General features: G+C 35.5%; 1 pseudogene; it reads right to left on the bottom strand.

Moving 5' to 3' along the window:
* Positions 1 to 2,018: 2,018 nt before the first annotated feature.
* LOC123610358 overlaps positions 2,019 to 22,032 on the bottom strand; it is a 58,476-nt pseudogene continuing 38,462 nt past the window's right edge.

The following is a 22,032-nucleotide window of genomic DNA, read 5'->3' as shown; positions in this document are numbered from 1 at the left end:
CTAGAGAGACAGAGTGGTTTTTTTTTTGTTTTGTTTTTTTTTGCGGGCGGGGGGTATATTTGAGTTCTGTCCAGAATCCTTTAGACTTACTGAGATTTATGAAATGCACATATAAATCCTGAATTCTCATAACCAAGAGTAAGAACTCAAAAAAGTCTTTAGCACTTACAAAAAATGTCAATCATATGCTTTACTGCTTATAGAGATGTTTCTATTCACATTACTCCAAACAATGGAAAAATATAAATAAGCTAAAAAACTGTGAGTAAATTTCAATAATTGTAGGTTGTTTTATTCTAAACCATTTGCATCTTTCTTTAAAATGCTCTTTTAAAAAATTAAATTTAATCCAGATGTTTGGTATTTCAGAAAGAATGTCTATTTTCTCTTCCAGATTTACTGCCTGAGAAGATTTACTTTATTCATAGAAAAAGTTGATTGATTTGTTCTCTGCTGAAAAGATGGGATGGTTGATGCCTATCAAGACACAAGATATGCAGAGGAGGTTTTAAGAGTGGGAAGGGGTAATATTTGCCTTGGGCTCCCCTTAATGACTTATAAAATTAGTGGCAAAACCTCTATACAGAATTTGTTCGACTTTCCCTGTTCCAGACATATTCCTGTTTCACATTTTCTTGTTGCTCCATCTCTCTATGGTTCTGTCTGTTATCTATACACAGCAATCCTGAAATTTAATGACCTTTATCATTCTCCAATTAATTATGTGAGGTGAGACTCTAACTCAATTAGCATATATCATGTGGAGAGAGCTTTATGTATTTCAAACACTGCTAACACTCTCCTGTTCCAAGTTGATTCATAGCAGAGCAGTCAGCAAGTCTTAAGAACTGTTCTCCCGAGATCTATCTATCTTTTTTCTCTTTCTTTTTTTTAGGCAAAAAATTATTTTATTCACTTACTCAAAACTATAAAACCATAGTATATTTACTTCTAAAGACTGCTTTCCTATAAAGATTCAGGTTTTCTTGGTGTGTGTGCGTGTGTGTGTTTGGTTATTGTTTGGTCTTTCTGGATTTAGGGAATAAGATATGTAAGTTTTTGAAGAATTAATGAGCTTTTCTTCCTAACCTGATCATAATTTTTTAAATGATTTACATAACTAAATGTACTTCGTATGTAGGTAAAAATACTGAACTTTAAAAATCCTCAAATATAAAGCATTAGAAATCAATGGTAATCCAGTGAAGATAAAATTAAATACTCAATATATACTTAATAACATAAAAAGAGAGAGAGAAAAATCTAATTCTAGTGGCATTGCATTCTTCAGTTGTTAAATAATCATAGTATAATGACACCTTTGCCAAAAGGTTCATCACCTATGGTCACAGAAAAATTTAAATGTATTTCAGTATTAGTAATATAGGTTTTAATGAATTATAATAGTTTCAAGTTGTAGAGGATTCAAGATAAATTTTATTTCCATCTTAAAACTTAATCTCCTCCAAATTTCTTTTTTTTTCCACAGAAAGCAGAAAAATAATTTATTCTAGTAGATGGCATAAACAAGAAAGTAATCCTGAAAATATACTTTGGTGTAATTCTGTTGGGACAGACATTCCCTCTGAACATGCTCTCCTACTGACTGCCCTGCTGGACTCTCCCTGTCTTGTGACAGTTTTTAAACACTTCACTGATTCCTATGTTGTGGCCAGGCAGGACTCATCTTCAAATCCATAGGTTCCAAGGAGAGAGCACTGTATTTCTCAGAAGAATAGCACCTTCTATCTCAGAAGAGTGCATAAACATCTTACACAGTCAGCAGAGTTCAGGTTAAGTAGGCACATAATTCGTTAAAATGTGGAAAAAGTGACAGGAAAAAAATGCTGCATTGTAGAAGAAGATATTCAATTGTGGTGTGAATGTTTAAGGCAGCTGATGGCCAAAATAGGCAAGTCAAAGAAGGTGGTCAGTGTTTGGAGTTGAGTCTGCATCTGGAGGAATTTTTTCGCGACCTCAGTGACTGAGCGCTGGAGAGTGGGTCTTCCTCCTCAAGGTCAATGATACTTGAGGTATCAAATGGTCTCATTTTCCCACTGTGGTCCAAAGAGAGGGTTGGGTGGGCCAGAATTTCAATCAGTCAAAAAAGATAGCGCACTGAACATGCCACCAGCATGGTGATGATAATTCCCTCACCGGCACCCTTAGGGATGAACCGGGGCACCAAGAAGCCGAGGAAGCCCCAGAACACATTCATCACAATGAGAAGCACCATGAGTCTGTTACATGCCACAGTTACTCCTGGAGCTACTGGCCCCTGCTCAGTAGCCTCACTTTGGTTCCACCTGGCACCAGCCCCCTACCAAATTTCTTAATTGAATAAAACTAAATGCATCACTCACTCTTGAAGGAAATTTTGAAAAGTACATATATAGAGAAGCCAAAAAAATTTTTTAGACTTAAAATTATTATGTCTAACTTGTTTTTCTTGGTAAAGATGCTTTTCTGTACATGGATCTTAGTACGATGTGTTATATAACTCCAAGGGATGACATTCAAATGCCATTCATACCAAGTATCATGTGAATGGTAACCTTGTGGTTGAACATCATGGAGGCCTTGCTGTCTGTACCCGGACCTTGTCTGGTAATTGTGAGGTCGACAGATACAGAATCTGCTGTGTCACATAATATGACTTTAGGTATGTATTAATATGACTGCCAGAGCCAGCTACATAACTGGAAAATAAAAATGTAGTGTTCCTTGTCCAAACCAAACAGGAAAAAAGTTTTTCCTTTCTTCCACTGTTTCTCTACTTATCTGTCATGGTATTTTGTTGTTTTTGTCTTTGTTGTTGTTTCAAATTTTCTATTTAATATTACATTCCTCCAGGCGCAGAGAAACTCAGAAGTGCAGACCCTTAAATGGACTTGGGGACTTCCCTAAAACTTACTGCACCAATTTCAATCCTCCATGTTTGTCCCAACCTTCTGCCCAGAGTGGATGCTGGCAGTGGCTGCTGGAGCCCGAAGCAAGTGGCCAAGAACCCACCCCAGGGAGGTGCTAAGAGGTGAGAATGCACATGAGCTCCACATCCCTGGGTCATGCTCTGTTGTGTCACTGGGCTTCACATAAAATACACAAGATCAAAGATTAAATTTTTAAGAATTTTAAGACACAATCTCAGAACATTAAACCCCAAGAGGAGCATCCTTCTTCTTCTTTTTAATGTTTATTTATTTATTTTTGAGAGGGAGAGGGAGAGGCAGAGAGAGAGAGAGAGAGAGAGAGCTGGGGAGGGACAGAGAGAGAAAAGGAGAGAAAATCCCAAGCAGGCTCTGCATTGTCAGCTTGGAGTCCCATGCAGGGCTCGATCCTATGAACTATGAGATTGTGACCTGTACCAAAATCAAGTTCAGATGCTTAACTAACTGAGCCACCCAGGAGCCCCAGAGAAGCATCCTTCTGAGGGCAAGGTCCTGTGCTACCACACTGGTTGAGCACCCATGAAGTAGACCCTGATCACTACATAATTTATCATCCAAACCAAGACAATCTTAACCATAAAAGGGACACAACTCTAATTTTGCTGAGACAAGAGCTGTTAACCAACTTATTTGGGACAAATTGTGGTTAATAATAACTTTACAGAAAATACAACTCAAAAATATAGCCAATGAGTGTTGGTTTAGGAATAAGGGTGGCTTAAATCCAATCATTCCTGTTCCATTTCTGTATTTTTCTCATCCTTCTGCTCCCCTTCATGTCCTTTCATCCTGACACAATTACAATTATGATACTTACAATAGTTCCAGTCACTTATCTGGTTAAAACAATATCCAGAAGATGAACAAAGTTCTCTACAACACCCATCCTAGGTATTTCCAGAAAACAAAAGGTCATTCTAGAAGCCTCAGAAAACCCCTCCTTGAGTTGCGTTGACTTGAATTGAATCACATGCCTATTTCTGAACCAATTACTATCAAAAGAGACTGAATTAATTTTAAGCCTATTGGAACCACTCACGGAGATGGGAGTGGGGTCACTAATGGGCTCCCATGAAAAGTGTGAATTTCCAAGAAAATCAAGTTTTATTGAGAAAATTCCTATTAGTAATGTGTAACCAGTGCAGATGCAGAATTGCCAACTAATAATGTTGACTGTATATATAAATAGACTTAAATGTCCTGGGTGAACAGAGCAGAATGATGAATATGAGCCCTGATCACATATGTAGTGACATGAATGGAGGCACGGGTAAGCTAGATACACACCGTTTTCAGAAAAACTTGATCTTTTTGACAAGGTTCTCAGGACCCCCTGTGATTTTTTTTATTACTGCTAACATCTCCCATTACTGTTGAGGAAGCAAAATTATACCTTATGTTCTTGGAGGTTTTTTGTTTTTGTTTTTGTTTTTTATAAGCAGAGCCTGAAAATTAAATTGATATAAGACATCAACGGGAAAAAGGTATACAAATTTACTTAATGCAAGTTTTATGTGACACAGGAGCCTTCATAAGGAATGAAGACCCAAAGAAATGGTAAAACTTGCATGCTTTTATATTAGGGTGAACAGAGAGGCTATTGTGGAAAAGTAAGTAAACTATGTGGAAAAGCTAAAGGAAGATAAAAAAAATTATTTTAACAAAGCCTGTATAAAATTCTCTCACTCTTGACTTCTCATCCTTGATGATAAGAATGTTACTTTTCTTCTACTATAGGGAAGACATTTTCACATGGGAATTTCGTCTCCTGCTTTTAAGAAAAAAGAAGGAAGTTTAGAGTATTCTTCTTACATCTGATATTTTTCATGTGCTTTCAACTCAAAAGAGTCAAACTACCAAAGTGGCATATTTTAGACTGATGTTTGGAACTCCTTCACTATCTACGGCACATATAAGGAATCAGCCATAAAGAACTACTGAAAATGGTCCAAATGTGTGGTGCTCAGTTAACTTGTGTTCCATCTCAAGCTCCTAGCATTTACTGAACACTGAATACATGCACATTAAATTAATTAAGGACGAAAGCATTATTAGGGCTGGAAAGTATCATTACATTTTTACAAAATTTCAGGAAAACATAACAGATTCATACTTAGGTGTATCTAACAAATTGATTAAAACATATAAAGAAAAACTAATACAAGGACAGAGAGATGTTAACAAACTTATTATAGCTATGATCAAGTCCCCAAAGTTTATCTACAGATTAAACGTACTTCAAATGAAATCCCCCAAAATATTTTGCTTTCTAAAACATGAATGGAAAAGCAAAGGGCCATGAATAGCCAAGATACACATGAATAAGGGTAAGGCCAGATGACTTCCCCACCAAATATCAACATTTACTTTCACTGGAGTAAGAAAATGATAGAAAAATTGACCCAAGTAATTTATTACACTCTTGATATTTATCAAAACTGGTTTTGAAAATTCCTGGGAATAGCATCAATCCTTTAGCTAAATGATACTGGAATAATTCATTATCCATACGGAGAAAAATAAAACTAAGTGCTTATTTTACTCCATATAAAAAATTATTCTAGATGGAATAAAGACAGCAAGACAAAACTTTGAAATTATTTACAGAAAATGAGGATATCTTTATAATTTTGGGATTGAAAAGGATTTCCTAAACAATTTACAAAGACACCTATCATTAAATTTTGACAAATTTGCATACTTAAAAATTAAGAACTTCTGTTTACTAAAAGGTACCATAAAGAAAATGGAAATATATTTTCAATAAAGAATTATTATCCAGAATGCATAAAGAACTCTTCCAAATCAACATGAAGAAGACAACCAATGGGAAAAAAGAGTTATTACACGAACACAAATTTTGCCAAAAAGAATTATAAATGGTGATTAAGCATAAAAAGGATTTTCTATCTTACCCTTCATCACAAAATGAAGATTGAAATGAGATGAGATATTATTTTTCACCCAGTAGATTGACAGATGCTTATAGTCTGGAAATACCAGAATTTGGAGAGGACATTACTGATTGAAGTGACAATTGGTTTAGCCACATGTAAGAGATATTTAATATTAATAAAATATTAACATTTCATATTATTCTGTAAATGGGACTAGGGTTAGGCAGGGCAAAGCGATGAAAAGGAAGACATATGTGAAAGCACGAAGATTGGAGACGCTCTAGTTATTAAGTTGGGAGGTATTCAAAGAAAGAGATGTTATTATTATATATTTTAATTTTTAAGGGCTATATATTTCTTGATATGCATTAATGATAACGTTAGAATAATAACACAAATACAATTTTACACATCAAATGAAGAAAACAGATTTAAAAATATATTGGTAATTCTCCACCTGGAACATTTAGACAAAACCTATAAAATGTGTTTGAAGTTGTATAGTCAACTGCAGATCTGGCACAGGGACAGAGTTTCCCACTAGCTAACCTGCTGCATTTTCAAAAAGTACATACCTTTCAGTTTGCTGGATTAATAATTAGAACTTTGTAAGATTTATTTTTTTAAACCTAGAATTAAAATTTTTAAGTTGCGAGCCCACTAATTTGGGCTTGGCAACAATTCAAAGTGAATCAGGCTAACGTTTACCTTTGTACTATTTAAAATGAATAAGTACTTTAAACAAATTAATTGTGTTAAGATTTAAAGTTTAAAAAAAAGGATTCTCTTTTTAATTGTTTAAACTTTTCATGGATGCAAAAAATACTGACTGAACTCTAAATAATCACTCTTCTAATGACACATGAGGCTTATCTATTCATTTGAGTCGGATCTGAGAACTTTGTTTTGCAAGAGATGATTTTTCTTCAATGTATGAAACCGTAACTGTTTATAAAATATTCATAAGCTTAATTTTCCAATAATTCTAGTCACCTTTCTTTGTGGTTGAAAAATGGGTTCTTTTAATGCACAAGTCCCCTTTTAAATGACTATGAGTTATAACAAAACAAAACAAAAATGCTTGGTTACTCAGAAGACAAACACAAAACATTTCCTTATCCTAAATTTGACAGCGTAGCCTGGATTAGGATTAATATGGTTTGTACTGACCTAATCAAAAACAACCATGGAAAGGACAATTGGAAAGGTTCCAGAAGAAGAATGGTAAAAAAAGGAGAGTAATTAGGTTAATATGTTTAATGTTCTGAGAAGAAAACACATGGAGAAAGATTTCTCCTATTCCCTGGAATATAAGTATTCTCAATGAAAGTGACTGAAAGAAATGTTGGATAATCTAACTCCGTGAAGAAAATATCATTTAAATATAATGTGGGAAGGCACTTAAAGGACAGAGCACTTAACGAAGTGTATTTAGAGTATATTGATTACAGCCATAAATTTATATACTTCTTGTGTAGATAAATTCGTTACCGTGATCCATTCAAAATTACCATTTTAGATGGTATTACTCTATACAGAATGCTGGCAAACTCGAGTGAAGCTGATTTATTCAAGAGAATTATTCATTTAATTTCCACCATTTAGTATTTATGTTCCCTTTCCATTCATTTATTCATTTCATCTTTATTCATTTATGCATTTATCAAATATTCATTTAAATGAGTTTCATTATAACTACAGAAAGTATAGAGCGAGATTTGCAGTAAATTTATTCTTTTAATAGGTTTATTCTTGCAAAATCCTCTGAGCAGATAAAGTCTACTTGACCCATTATGTTCACATCTCTTTACATTTTTTACAACTTTCCCCTATCCATTTCGTTTCTTAATTTGGATGCTTTCCTTGAATTTTATTAAATTGCTTAGAGTCAACCTTGGTAATCTATTTAATGTTTGACATACTAAATATTTATTTATGCAATGAATATATCATATGTTATGTTTTATAGTGCAGTCATTGAGGAGACTTTACCATTCATCAGTCAAGCAAACTTATTTCACTCTAGATAATATAGTAGCGTGTTGAGAGCTTTCCCTTTAAAACTATTCATATGTCACTAACATTGCCCATGGTCATTTGAGATTTTTCTGCTTCAATATGTTTTTGGTTGTTGTTTCACTAAAATTAACTTGTTAGTTACAAAAATGTAAACTAATTACATTTCACATTGCTAGTAGAACTGTTATTATTATTATTTGTTTGTTTAATGATGATTGTGCATCTAGTTTTGCTAGTCCAATGGAGCCTGAAATCCTGCTTCCCTCTGAGCTTTGGCTGGGCCATATGACTTCCTTTTTCTGCAAATGAACATTTTCCCACATATGCCAGCATGAGACAGGGACAGAGACAGGGACAGAGACACAGAGAAAATGGAGTGTTTTGTTTGTTTTGTTTTGTTTTATTAGCTTCCCACATTTTTAATTTGGTGCTAAGTGTTTTAAAGGTAGTTACTTAAGGAGCACCTGGGTGGCTCAGTCAGTTAAGCATCCAACTTCATCTCAGGTCATGATCTTACAGTTCATGAGTTCGAGCCCCATGTCTGGCTCTGCGCTGACAGCTCAGAGCCTAGAGCCTGCTTCAGATTCTGTGTCTCCCTCTCTCTCTGCTCCTCCCCAATTCACGCTCTGTCTTTCAGAAATAAGTAAATGTAGAAAAAAAATTTTTAAATAAAAAAATAATAAATACAGGTAGTTAGATACTAAGTAACTTTTTTTCTTTTTTATACCCAGCCTTGGCATTCCTGTGCTCCTGTTTTTACATCTATTTCTTCCTACCCCCTTTACCTTATTTTGGTTTGGTTGTTCATTTTGGCTCCCTTTTGTGGGTTACTGATTTTGGCTTCTTACCTAGCTGTGTTTTTTCACCCTTCCTTAGTTTCATCGTATCCAAAAAGTGGGGGTCAGAGTCCCTTACTCAGGCAGTGCTATAGAAAAATAAACAAACAGTATACTTCCAGGCCGAGAGAGTTCTTTCTTCCCACTCCTCCAATTATATTTTTTAAAAATCATGCAATGGAATCTGCTTGAAATTACTGTATGGAATTGCTTCTCTTACAAATTGATAACTACCAAAAGTAAATGAGTTAGTATCTTTTATACTAGCTTACGTTTTGACCACTAATAGTTCCTTTTTAATTATTTAGGCATTAGGCTTTCGTTTAATATTTTTAAGTATTAAGCTTCCTGTTAAAGGGTGGGAGGAAAAAGATGCGAAGGTGGCAAACAATTATCGTTGTCTTTCCTTGGAGGTTCAATTTTTATTTGATGTCAGCATGGATATGCAGATAAACTCTATAATGCTAATAGCAATAACAGTATGAAAAGCATGGAGATGAATGAGTGTCAGTATTGTAGCTGGCCGAAGAACCGAATGCAAAATTCCATTCACCATAAATTCTACAGAAATGTGATCTGGAAGATCATTGCTGAGGGGGGCACAAACAGTGTTGAAACTTACAGAATTTACAGAAAAGGTGAAAATAGATTCCATTTTATATATATCATGATGGTAAGTCATATTCAAAACAAGTGTGCTTAGGTGAAAGAAAGTGTGTTTTAAGTGCATTGTCTATTGTTTGTTTAAATTGCTTTTCCCCACTGTGTTCAAGCATTTAATTTAGGAATATTTTGAGATTATGGTACTTGTTATTTTTTAACTACAAGTGTAGTTTTAATAACAGGACATGATTTTTATATAAGTCATCATAATAATGTTTAGGGAAGTAGTAAATAGTAGCTTTATTATGAATTTAAATCTCTGTGATGTCAGTAGTTGAGCCATAAAGAAAACTTCTCCTGAAGGTCTTCTACCCCAGGTGTTCTGTACTGATGAGAATCTTAAACAACAACAGAGAGAGCTGAGTAATATTTGCATCAGTTTCTTGAGACTGTGTTTTGCTACTTTTGTTTTGGGAATCAAATATTACATATAACTGTCAGGTACATAAATACATATCCCTCAATTTTTATTGTTGCCACAGTTAAAATCTCACAAATAAGTTCCCTGCCACCCATCTCCCACCTATAATGGGCTATCTTCTAGGCATCTTTTTTTTTTTTTTTTTAAAGGCTCTACTCATTCTCTGTCAATTATAAATTCCATGCACAGTCCTTAGGATAGTCCTTCACAAGGCAGAGGGCCTGTCTCCAGATTTATCAATATCCTGAATGTACATCTTCAACTTCAACAACTGAATTGGAGCAGATGACATTCTTTTTAATGTCTCTATGCCTTTATACCTGGTGTTCCTTTGCCTAGAAGCCCCTACCCTCCTTTGCCCTGTAAATTCCTCATTCTCTGCATCAGCTCACTAGTCTCCTCTTTGATGAGGCTTTCCATTAGAATGTTAATTCCTAATATCCCTCCCTTTAGTTGCTCCAACACAATTTTATTCACATCTTTAATAGTGTTATGTTATATGATATGGAAGGAGTACCATATAGTGGTTAAGATCACGACCACAAGCATCAGACTGAGATCAACCCATGACACAGCAATTCCTAGAGCATAACCTTGGGTGAGTTATGTGAGCTCTCTGGACTTCAATCTCCCCATCTGTTAAAAAAAAGGTGGGTAATAGGGGTGCCTGGGTGGCTCGGTTAGTCCATCGACTTCAGCTCAGGTCATGATCTCTTAGTTTGTGAGTTTGAGCCCCACGTCGAACTCTGTGCTGACAGATGGGAGCCTGGATCCTGCTTTGGATTCTGTATCTCCCTCTCTGTCTGCCCCTCCCCTGCTCACGTTCTGTGTCTGTCTCTCAATAATAAATAAATGTTTAAAAAAAGGGGGGGGGTAGTAATGGTGGGTCAAAAATAGTTGAATATTTCCTGCTTCAGCTTTGATATGTAAAGAGCTCAGAGGCCACACTTCTGTGCTCACATGAAAAAGTGAAACAAACTGAAAACCAATTACTTTTCTTGGACCTATCAGAGAACTGAAGTTGCGGGGCAAACCGCCATCTTGAAATCTGGAGAAAGAGTCTCAGCCAGAGAGTCAGAGACCAGGTCTGCTTACTTGCAGCAGAAATCGCTGAAGGAATAAACTTGAGGAACACTTAAATGGCACTTTGGATGAATTGTGAGACCTGAGTGTGGACCAGTGAGAGCATGAGAAACTCCCAGGGTCAGCAGTCATCGGGGGACCCACATTTTTTAATAGGCTTTACATCCAGGTAAAGAAAAAGGGAGGCAATGTAAAAAGCTCCAGATCCCCAGAGCTGAAATAATTTGGGCAACAAGATAAAGTAGCATTGGATTACAACACAGAGTATAAAATAGGTACCCTGAGTCCATCCATGGCATAAATAAATGACTGAATAATTTAATAAATGGTGAAAAATAGACAAATCTTTCATGCAGAGGAATTCCAAATTACTTAAGTAGCCACTCTGACATTGAGGAGTTAAAATGTAACTCCCCACTAATTAAGTGTTGGCTGTGCATAGAGCATTTCTTTGAAAAGAAACCTGAAAACAAAAACAAAAACAAAAACTATCTTAAACAAGTCATCAAGTTTAATAACAACAGTGGTAAATCATTTTGATATTATGCACCTTTGATATGATGCAGTGAAAATAGTAGCTAACCTCTGTGTTCTTCCACTTAACAACTCATAATCCCAGTCTAATCATGAGAAAAAACATCAGACAAATTCCAATAGTAAGTCACAAAACAAAATACCTGACTGGTACTCCTCAACATTAAGTTCATCAAAAACAAGGTAAATCAAAGAAATTGTTAAAGTCAAGAGGAACTGAAGAAGATCTGATAACCAATTGTCATGCGGTATTGTGGATAGGATTTTGGAATTGAAAAAGAACATTAGGTTAAAAATGAAGGAAATCTGAGTAAAGCATGGAGTTTAGAATCAGTAAGAATCAGTATTGGTTCATTAAATGATGGTTAATTTAATATGTCAATTTGACTGGGACACAGGGTACTCAGATATGTGGATAAACATTGTCCATGAGGGTGTTTCTGGATAAGATTAACATACTAATTAGTAGACTGAGTAAAGTGGATGGCCCTGCCCAATCCCAGTTGGTCCCAACCGATCCATTGGCGGCCTGAATAGAACAAAAGACAGGATGAGGGAGAAATTGCTCTTTCTATCTGACTGTTTTTGAAATGGGACCTGGTTCTCCTCCTGTACTTGGATTGGAATTTACCCTGTCAGCTCTCCTGGGTCTCCAGGTTGTAGATGGCAGATCATGGTATTTTATAGCCTTCATAATCACATGAACCAGTTCTTTATAATAAATCTATGTATCATCTAGCTATGTTTGTATGTATATATGTGTGTATGTAGGTATGCATCCATCTATCATCGATCATCTACCTATCTATCTATCTATCTATCTATCTATCTATCTCCTATTGTCTGTTCCTCTGGAGAATGCTGACTACTACCCATACTAATATAAGATGTTAATAAGAAGAACTTGGTGTGGAATATATGAGAACTCTGTCCTATCTTTGCCATTTTTCTGTAAATCTAAGCCCATTCTAAGGTGAAAAGTTTACTTAAAACAAAGTTTGAATATTGGTAATTTAATAATGGTTGGCCTAGCTCTTCACAGAAGTATAATGCACACTAAGAGGTTAATCCATGTACAGTTCTTAGAACAATGACTGGCGCAAAGTAAATGTCAATAAATACTACCTATTATTATTAATGTACCTTGCATGTTTATTGGTTTTTCATTGTTTTCCATTCTTCTGTCTCTTGTTGAGTCTTAGTATTTATTTTTGTAATCTCTAGAGATCAATTTTATTAGTTCTGCATGTGGCAGGCTTTGGAAATTTCATAGGAATGACCAGAATGTCTTAATGAGTATTTACAGAGGATATCTTCTGCATTTTATTTTTTTTTTTAATTTTTTTTTCAACGTTTATTTATTTTTGGGACAGAGAGAGACAGAGCATGAACGGGGGAGGGGCAGAGATAGAGGGAGACACAGAATCGGAAACAGGCTCCAGGCTCTGAGCCATCAGCCCAGAGCCTGACGCGGGGCTCGAACTCCCGGACCGCGAGATCGTGACCTGGCTGAAGTCGGACGCTTAACCGACTGCGCCACCCAGGCGCCCCGGATATCTTCTGCATTTTATACTAGTCGATCTATTATAGAAGTAGACAAAGGAATAGAAAATGTTTTTTTAAGAAAACTACAGTTTATCTGGAGAGATTTCTAAAAATGTTTTTATCATTTATCTTGCTATTATTAATTTGAACTTTTATTTACTCTGTCTTCCTCCAAAATGGAGCTAAGGTAATAACCATGTGAGTTAACTAGGCAATAAATGGAAAGATATGGAAGTAATAATGTGGTGTCTATCGTGTAAATAAGTCTCTCAATGAAACATACATAATCCCTTCTGCCAGACATGTTTAAGAATTAAGTGATCTAAGTCACACAGATATGGATTTAATTTCTAGCCCTTGCAAGCTGTGTTCTTTTAGCAAGTTTCTTGACCTCTGTTTCAGTCAGTTTTATTTATATGTAGAGAAAAATGTGTGGTTGTTCTAAGGAATAGACAAAATAGGTGAAAGAGCTAAATAAAGTAATTAATGGGTGCTCAATAAACAACCACCGATACTTACACAGTATTGTCAGCAAGGAACATGTTATCTTGTTCAGTGAGGAAAATATTTGTTCATTTTGAACACTGGGTGTTGAAGAAAATATATCATGGAGCAGGTAGAATGTTACTGAGCACCTTCTATAATATCTGATTGTGATACTATATCCAATAAGTAAAATCAAACGGTTTTCTCAGGACTGGATTTTCAGTGGTCTTTTCCCTCCATCTCCCTTTTTCAAATAGAACTGGAGTTGTACCTAAAGCAATTCTTAAGCCCCTAATACTATTCTATCTTAACCGTATTGATGCCTGAGATTAAAAATGAAAATAATACCAGTTCATTTCTTTATGGACTTTTTTTCATCTTTAATTGTAATTTCATTTCTCAAATGATACATTATTTCTTTGTCATTAACTCTCTTCATCCCATCTGGAATGTCTCTTTTTCATTGTCCTTCTTATTTCTTTTTTATCTATCTATGATAATGTGCCTGCTAGACTGTCATCTTTCTTTGCCAATTTTAGTTATGAAGTATATCTTCTATCTGTTCTGATTTTCTCCCACAGATTGTGTCTTTTTTTTATCTTTGTTTTCATAAATTGTATATTCTTTTCCCCTGCAGGTTTAATGACGCTCTTAGGAGTACAGATAATTTCCTGTCTCTGTTGGCTCCATTCTGGAAAGCATACAACTTTGAGATTAACCTAGTTTTACTGAACCTCTTGCTCATCATTTTCTTTCTCTGTTATAACAACATTGATGATTTTAAAAAGTGCCCCTTAAAATCTTAGTTACCACTGAACTTGTACTTTCTTTGCTTCTTACCTATTGAATAGTTAGAGATAGCATCAAAAAAAACATGCTCAACAACAGTATAGGGTCATTTAAAGAAAAGAGCAAAAAATACTTTGGAGTTTTATTTATGGAAGGGTTCTGATCTTACACTAGAAGTATTGATGGCAAGTTTTGATGCTCTTCAAAGAAGCAACTCTATTTTATTGCGTGAATCAGTGTCAAGAAATTTCCTATCCCCAATAGCCCCATTTCTCAGTTTGAAGATGATCATCCATCAAATGCAATATGCATAATAAATTGAAGTCTGCCAAGAATTTATGTTCTTTGGATGAAGTTGAACTACGAGTTGAAACAAGTGTTATTTACCTTAGTACAGGGGATGAATATGAAGGAGTTAAGACTTAGTTTCATCATACACCACTAAGCAGCAGCTATTAGGAATCTTTGCTGGAGATTCTCCAGTAGATCAGGTAAAACAGTAAAGCTCAACAACCAAAAAATTCCTCCAGCTCACTTGTAAGTATAAGGGAAAGTGGATGCTCTTTCACAGGGTGGAAAGGCACTTATCATGTTGAAAGTACCAATTTAGCACTGAAGATTGCTAATGGTTGCTGCAAGATGAGTCACAATTTATAAGCATTCCTGGCAGAGTGCTGAAGGGTTTATAGCTTAGAGAACTGGGGGCTGTGGGGGCTGTGTCTTAATTTCAGTGGAACTAGCAAAGATTTAACATCGTTCCTCTTTTCTTGTCAAAAGAAAAGTTTTACTTTTTTCCCCCGTAGAGCCTTGCATGTATATCTAGTTCAGCTTAGTGACATCAAAAATTCCACAGACCTCATGAATCTCCCTGAGGTGGGTGCCTGCCCTGAGGGAGCTGGCCCCGATCTGATATTTGTCATGGACTTGAACCCCTCCTGACATGGTGTTTCTGAGGTCTGTTCCACTGCTGGTCTCGCATGGCTACCCAGACTCTAGGGAAAGTAAACCCAGTCTTCAGTGAAAAAGTTCTGAGAAGCTTTGGAATTCTAAATTGAAGTTTTCTGTCCTCTATCTTTTATTTAGAACTTAAAAAAATATATATATATATTACATTAGCATCTCTTATTATGGCATAAAATAAACAAAAAGAACTAGTATTGACTGTCAGTCAAGTTAGGTACTCTTTTTGATGTTTTACGTACATTATTATTATTCCATTTATCCTAGGAGGAGATATTGTTACATTCATTTATGAATGGTACAGGGTGAAGCTGGACTTTGGAAGTCAAGCAATGCACTTGAGATCACTCAGCCAGTAAGCAGTGGAGACTGGATTTGAATCCGGGTTTCTGACTGAAAAGTTTGTATCCTTACTGAGTTTTTTTGCCATATTATTAAAATCTAAATTCAGAATGCCTAGATCTGCTCAAGAAGTGCATGGCTCTTAAACTCTAGTCCTTATGGCATACTGTTTTGTTATTCTCTTTGCATGTCAATATATGCTCTACTAAGATATAAATGGAAAACTCTTTCTTCTGATTCTCTTTGCCTGGCAGAAACATCTGTACAATCTATGCTTATCAGCATATTCACTGCCACACACAGAGTTGCTCAGAGAAGAATGAAGATCATCAGGCACGTGCATTTCATTGCTGCTTTCAGAGATTGCGTCTGTGTCCCATCAAATATACTGCTTTAGGGATACTGGCTTGACATAAGCAATACCTGAAATGGATAATTTCATGTTTCATTCCTTTCTTGGAAATGGTAATATTCTGTGTCCACACTGAGATCAACTCTGAAGACTCTAGTACAAACATAATATAGTAATTGTTTTAAAGACACCAAAGTCCACTTCATCTCTTTCACTTTTATAAGTGAGATCTGATTTAGACCCAGTGGATTACCCAAAAATTGTCACTAAAAATAAGATCTCACACCACTTACCTTTTTAGATCCTGCCCAACCTTTGAATCCTATTTCTTGTCCCTACTTTCACCAGCTCAGCTCCCTTCTGATTGAAATACCATTCTTCCATCTTTCCTCTTCCTGCCTCTCTGAGGAAATCCTAACCTTTTTTGCCTTGTGAGGATCACTATATTCACTAACAGAGAGTGGAAATTTTCTAGAGTAGTAAAAAGAGAACCAAATAGTTGAAACAAGTAGAAAATATTGTAGAGAGAAGGCAAGCTTATTGTTGGATGATCACCAGCAGTTTGCCATCAAGAATAAAACAGGTAAATTTTGTGGAGCAAGTTGACATCAGGGTAGATATGAAGGTGGGGAAGTATAGTAAAGCCAGTGTGAACAACATGCTGAAAGAATGTTACCACACCGTCAGTGAGAACCTTGCCTTCGGAGACATGTAGTTTGGCTCAAAGCCAGCTTTGCACTTTCTGAATTCATGAATCTGCATATGTTATTCAATTTCCACAAGCCATGATTTTCTCACTTATATAATTAGGATGGTACCAATGCCCCCCTAACCCATAGGTTGTTGTAAGCATTAAACCAGTTAATCATCATAAAACAATGGACACAGTGTATAGTGCTCAATAAGCAAAAGCAGTATGGATTTAATAATGAATACCTGTGAAATCAGATGCTTTGTCATTTACTTATCTAGTGCCTGGCACATAGTAGACATTCATTAAATGTTGGTTTAATAAAGAAACCATATATTTGGAAGAATGGATTGGAGAGCAGAAACAAAAGAGAAGAAACCACAAATCGCCTGGGTTTGAGGAACAAGTTAAAAGCAAAATCTGTTTCTTTGGTATTAAATAAGAAAATGAGATAGTCTCTGTTAATTCCTAGTGGTGGATTTTGCTGCCCCAAGCAAACCTGCATGTTCTCTGGCATCCGTCTCTGAGTTGCTATGGATGATTTGGTGTCAGAGTGTGTGCTTCATGTTAAGCTTAAGGGATTTCAGCGGGAATAATCAGGATTTCTCGAATTCATGATGCTATGTATGATATCTGCTAAATGAGTTTGCCCAATGAAAATGGATTTTTTTAAACTGTGGCTAACTTTAAAGCTGTAGCATTGGGTATCTGAGATACTCTTCAGAAGTACTGTATTTATAGGTTAAGGAGCAGCCAACTTCCACTGTGAGCTCAGGTGCTGATCCCTGGGAGCTAACATTCTTTTTTTGAAAAACTTGCTTCTACACAGGGCATTTCTCACAGTGCTGCCTTTGAGGGAAGATAAGGTGTTTTAGTCTTGTGTCCCTCACAAAAAAACAGTGAACATTAGATTACATTTAAAGTATTGCATCGATTCCACCAATAACTCTAGCATTTTACTGTAAGGTATTCACATATAATTTCAGTATGAATTACCGTTCTCTAATTATGACTCTAATTATCTTTTTATACTCTGGGTCAGTTCATTAAAACTGTGCTACTCAGTGACTACCCTTTCATCTTCTTCAGTACAGCCATTGTCACAACCTTTTTTTTTGCCAAATGCTCATCTTCACATACTAAATCGAGGTTTGCCGGCAGCCTTCAACTGGCTATTTTATACATTTGGACATGTCTTTAGCCTAAGTGCGTTTCCTGTACTTTGAGAAATCCTTAAAGACTTAAGGAAATAATTGAAGCTATTACTAGCAATACTAAAGTGCATTTCAACAGTATCGAAAAATGTAAATCTTTACATCAAGGCTTAAAAGCTTTCTCCTTTTACTTAACAGGAAAACTACATGGTTTAGGATATTCATCTGTCCAAAAGTAATTTTGAAGGTAAGAAATATCATAGTGAGTAAATTTGTTTGGTTTTGACATATACATTTAAAAAAGGAGCAAAGAGAGAGAGAAGGTGCAGAACAATAAAATAATTTTGAACAAGGAATGTCTAATTTTATTATTACTGGTTGGGTTCAATTGTGGCTCCGAAAAAGATATGTCTACATCCTAACACCTGGAACCTGTGAATGTGACCTTGTTTGGAATGAAATTCTTACTGGCCATATTTCTTTCTTTGGAGACAACCATTATATCCCATGTAGGCTTATTAAAAATATGATTTTCAATATTTGAATGTACACAGTATTTGAAAAAGTCTGAAGAATAAGTTATTAATTTTAGTTGTTTGTGTTTTATCATCCACATCCATAGTATATCTTGGCTCTAATGAAAAAATAATCAATAAGTCACTTCAGAGGATTACATTAATAGTTATTGAGAAATATATTACTATCACTCATTTGCACAACACTTTGTACCTGCAAAAGAGCATTTGTTTTATCTGGAAAGAAGGCTGAAGCATAAATTGTCTCAATGTGACTGATGCTGCTGCTGAGGCTATTCATTCATTCATTGATTAAATAAATATTTTTTGAGCACCTACTATGTACCATTCCATGTGGTAGAGATACAAGGAATACATAAACATCTTTATGGATCTTATAATTTGTTGTGGGTAGATGGACTTTCAAAAAACATAAAAATAATAAACTGTATGTTATGTTAAAACATATATATCAGGTTAAACAGCAAAAAGTGCTGTGTTAGAAGGGTTTCAAATAGAAATGGTCATATGTTTGATAAGTACTTGAGGGAAGTAAGGATATGAGTCATAAGGATACATGGGAAATGTTTTTCTAACACAATGTATAGTTGGTGCTAACATCTGTGCCTGAAACAGTAAGAAAGTCGGTGAGACCAAAGAGGAGGCAAATAGTAGATGAAGTCAAAGAGGTAACAAGGTCAAAATATAAAGGGTTTTTATGGCATTTGAGGATTTTGGCTTTTTTTCTGAATTCATTGCAAAAATTTTGCAAGGTTCAAATTAAAGTGATACGATCTAATTTATGATTTAAAGAAAACATTCCCTGTGCTGTGTAGAAATAGACAGTAGGTGTGAAAAGATATGGTCAGGAGATTCAGATGGCTCTTGGCATAATGTAGGTCCAGGTTATTTGTACCAGGATTGAGCAGTATAGGTGATGAGAAGTGGTAAAACCAAACATGTTTTAATGCTGGATTGGATTTGGGGTATGAAAAAAAGAGAGAATTTAAAGATGATTTCAAGTCTTCTACTTGTCTAACTAGAAAGATTAAGTTGCCATTAAGTGGAATAGATAACGTGGATTTGGAGAGATAAGTTAACAAACAAGCTAGCTTCCAGATATCTGAGATCCAAAATGCTGAGTAGGCAGTCAGAGATACACTGGCAGTCAGAGATTCAGGGGAGAAGGCCAGGACAGAAATGCGTATTTGGGAGTCATTAGCATATAGGTGCTATTTGAATGAAGGCAGATGAATGAGTCCACGGATGAAATGATGCAGAGAAAATAAGAGGTTCAAGGATAGTGTGGTGAACTCTACAGAATTTTACCTCAGTGACAGTGAAAGTAAACCATAATTTCGTGGTTCCAGAAATCCAATTAAAAAAAAAAAAAGTTCTTAAAGAGGAAGTCAGATCAACTTGACAGGCAGGTCAAGTATTATGATAGCTATTAATTGAGTATTGGATTTAGCAATGTTGAGGTCATTGCTGAGTTGACAAGAACAATTTTGATGGACTGATAGGGGCAAAATCAATATTGGAGTGGATTCAGTGGACAATGGGCAGAGAGAAACTGGAGAGCAAAACTATTGACAGTTTTTTCAAGGGATTTAGCTGTAAGGGGAATGATGAAATAGAGAAGTGGTTGTATCAAAGTGACTTTTTTAAAGACAGGTAAATTAGCAGGATAATTGCTCATAGAAATGATGCAGCTGAGAGAAAAAACTTGATGATGTAGAAAATAAATGGGAAAGTACTAATGACATACTAGTGTCAGCGAGAAAGAATGAACTTTTTACAGCGTAACTCAAATGTTTGGCATTAAGTATAACCACAATCAGTTCAACTCTAATAGCACAAGAGAAGCAATTGTGTGGGATCAGATGATAGCAGGCACCAATGTATGATGTTGGGAGTTTCTTTGTGGTGGCTTTGATTTTCCTAGTGAAATAGAAAGCAAGACCATAAATTGAGAATAAAGATGGGGCAGGAATTTTTAGAAGATGAGGAGAGGATAAGGTGAAATATTCATCAAGGAGTGTGAGGAAGTAAATGAATGAAAAACCACATCATGATGATTGTGCAACATTATAGGGACACTTGAAGATCCTGACTTTGAATCTGAGATGAGACAAGGGTGCTTCTTCAGTGCCTTCACAGTACTGGCCAGTTATTTTGTAGATAATCTCTTGACCTGAGTCGAGATGTTTTCACAGGGTCAGACTGAGATCATGTATTTTTGCCAAAAATACCACTGAAGTGATGTCATGGCCTTCTCAGATCATCATATTAGTGGTACGTGATATAAGCATGACTTGTAAATTACTTGTCATGTTGACTTTGATTCTTGTTTCAGGTGGTGTTTGCCAGGTTTCTCCACTGTAAACCTGGTATTTTAATCTTTGCAGTAAATAGGTGCCATGGGTGGGAATATCTTGAGATTACATAAAAGTCCCATTTCTCATAATTTTGCCCACTACCTTTATTTATTTTTTTAAAGGTTTTTTTTTATTTTTAATTTTTTTTTAACATTTATTTATTTTTCGAGAGACAGAAAGAGAGCATGAGCAGGGGAGGTGCAGCAAGAGGGAGACACAGAATCAGAAGCAGGCTCCAGGCTCTGAGCTGTCAGCACAGAGCCCGATGTGGGGCTCAAACTCATGAACCGTGAGATCGTGACCTGGGCCAAAGTCAGTCGCCTAACCGACTGAGCCACCCAGGCGCCCCTGCCCACTACCTTTAGCACCACCTTTTAGTGGTTCTTGTATGCAGTGTTACTGTGATATTAGCATAATGGTGACTCTCTATTTACATCATTCCTTGCATATTTACTAATTGGAGTACTACTGTAAAGAAGAGATGCCCCTTCTCTCACATTAATTTAATCAATTAATTATTTATATCAGAATGAATAAACAGACTGTATATAATAAATATATGCTATAAATATACAAAATGTATTCTATAGATACAATTAAATACTATGTTTTGTTGATTGAATTGTTCCATTTTTGGCCACTGTAAGTTCCTCTGAGTCATTCCAACATGCCTGTATTCTTTTCTGAGCATAGTGTTACTTTCTAGAACCACAAGATATATCAGGGTCATCTTGTATTTTTCTCTGCTTTAGTCCTAGAATCAGACTTTTTTTCAAGATCTCTGGTTCCTTTTATTAGTAAATGGCATTTATAAATCAAAATCTGTGTGTTAGTTATATTTATTGCTAATAGTCCATTTCAGTGGGGAGTGCTAGGAAATACAATATCTATTTCTGTAACTACTATCTATGTGTCTGTGTGTATGTAAAAGCTTGAGTTCATTCTGATGTCTCCGATTCTGATTTAATGCTACAGGGTTTGTTCTAACCTCTCTCTTTCAATATGTGTAGCTCTTTTTTCCCACATTTAGAACTAATTTCTCATTGTCCAAAAGGTATTTACTTATTTACTTGATCCTATTATATGTATAAAGTAGTTTCAGAGTTGCTACTTTGTATCCTTGTGGGGAAAAATACTAACTAGAACACAGTATTTGTGTACAATTCCTTTGAATTTAGCATTATAGTATGAAGTTTAAACATATAAACTTTGGTTTTCCAAAGTTAAGGTAGTTCTTTTATTTGCACCTACTTAATTTTGCTTATGTTATTCATTTATAATACAATTAAATTTATCTCTTACTGTTTGCATTCCATTTTAAGTTTCCCTCACATCGTGGTTGGTTTAAATTATTTGTTTTTGGGGTATGTGAAATATTCCCATGGTTTTAAAAGTCAGAGTTCTACAAAAAGGTGTACT

This window comes from Leopardus geoffroyi, chromosome C2, assembly GCF_018350155.1.
Source record: "Leopardus geoffroyi isolate Oge1 chromosome C2, O.geoffroyi_Oge1_pat1.0, whole genome shotgun sequence".
NCBI lineage: Eukaryota > Metazoa > Chordata > Mammalia > Carnivora > Felidae > Leopardus > Leopardus geoffroyi.
This window is presented reverse-complemented; position numbering and strand designations above follow the sequence as displayed.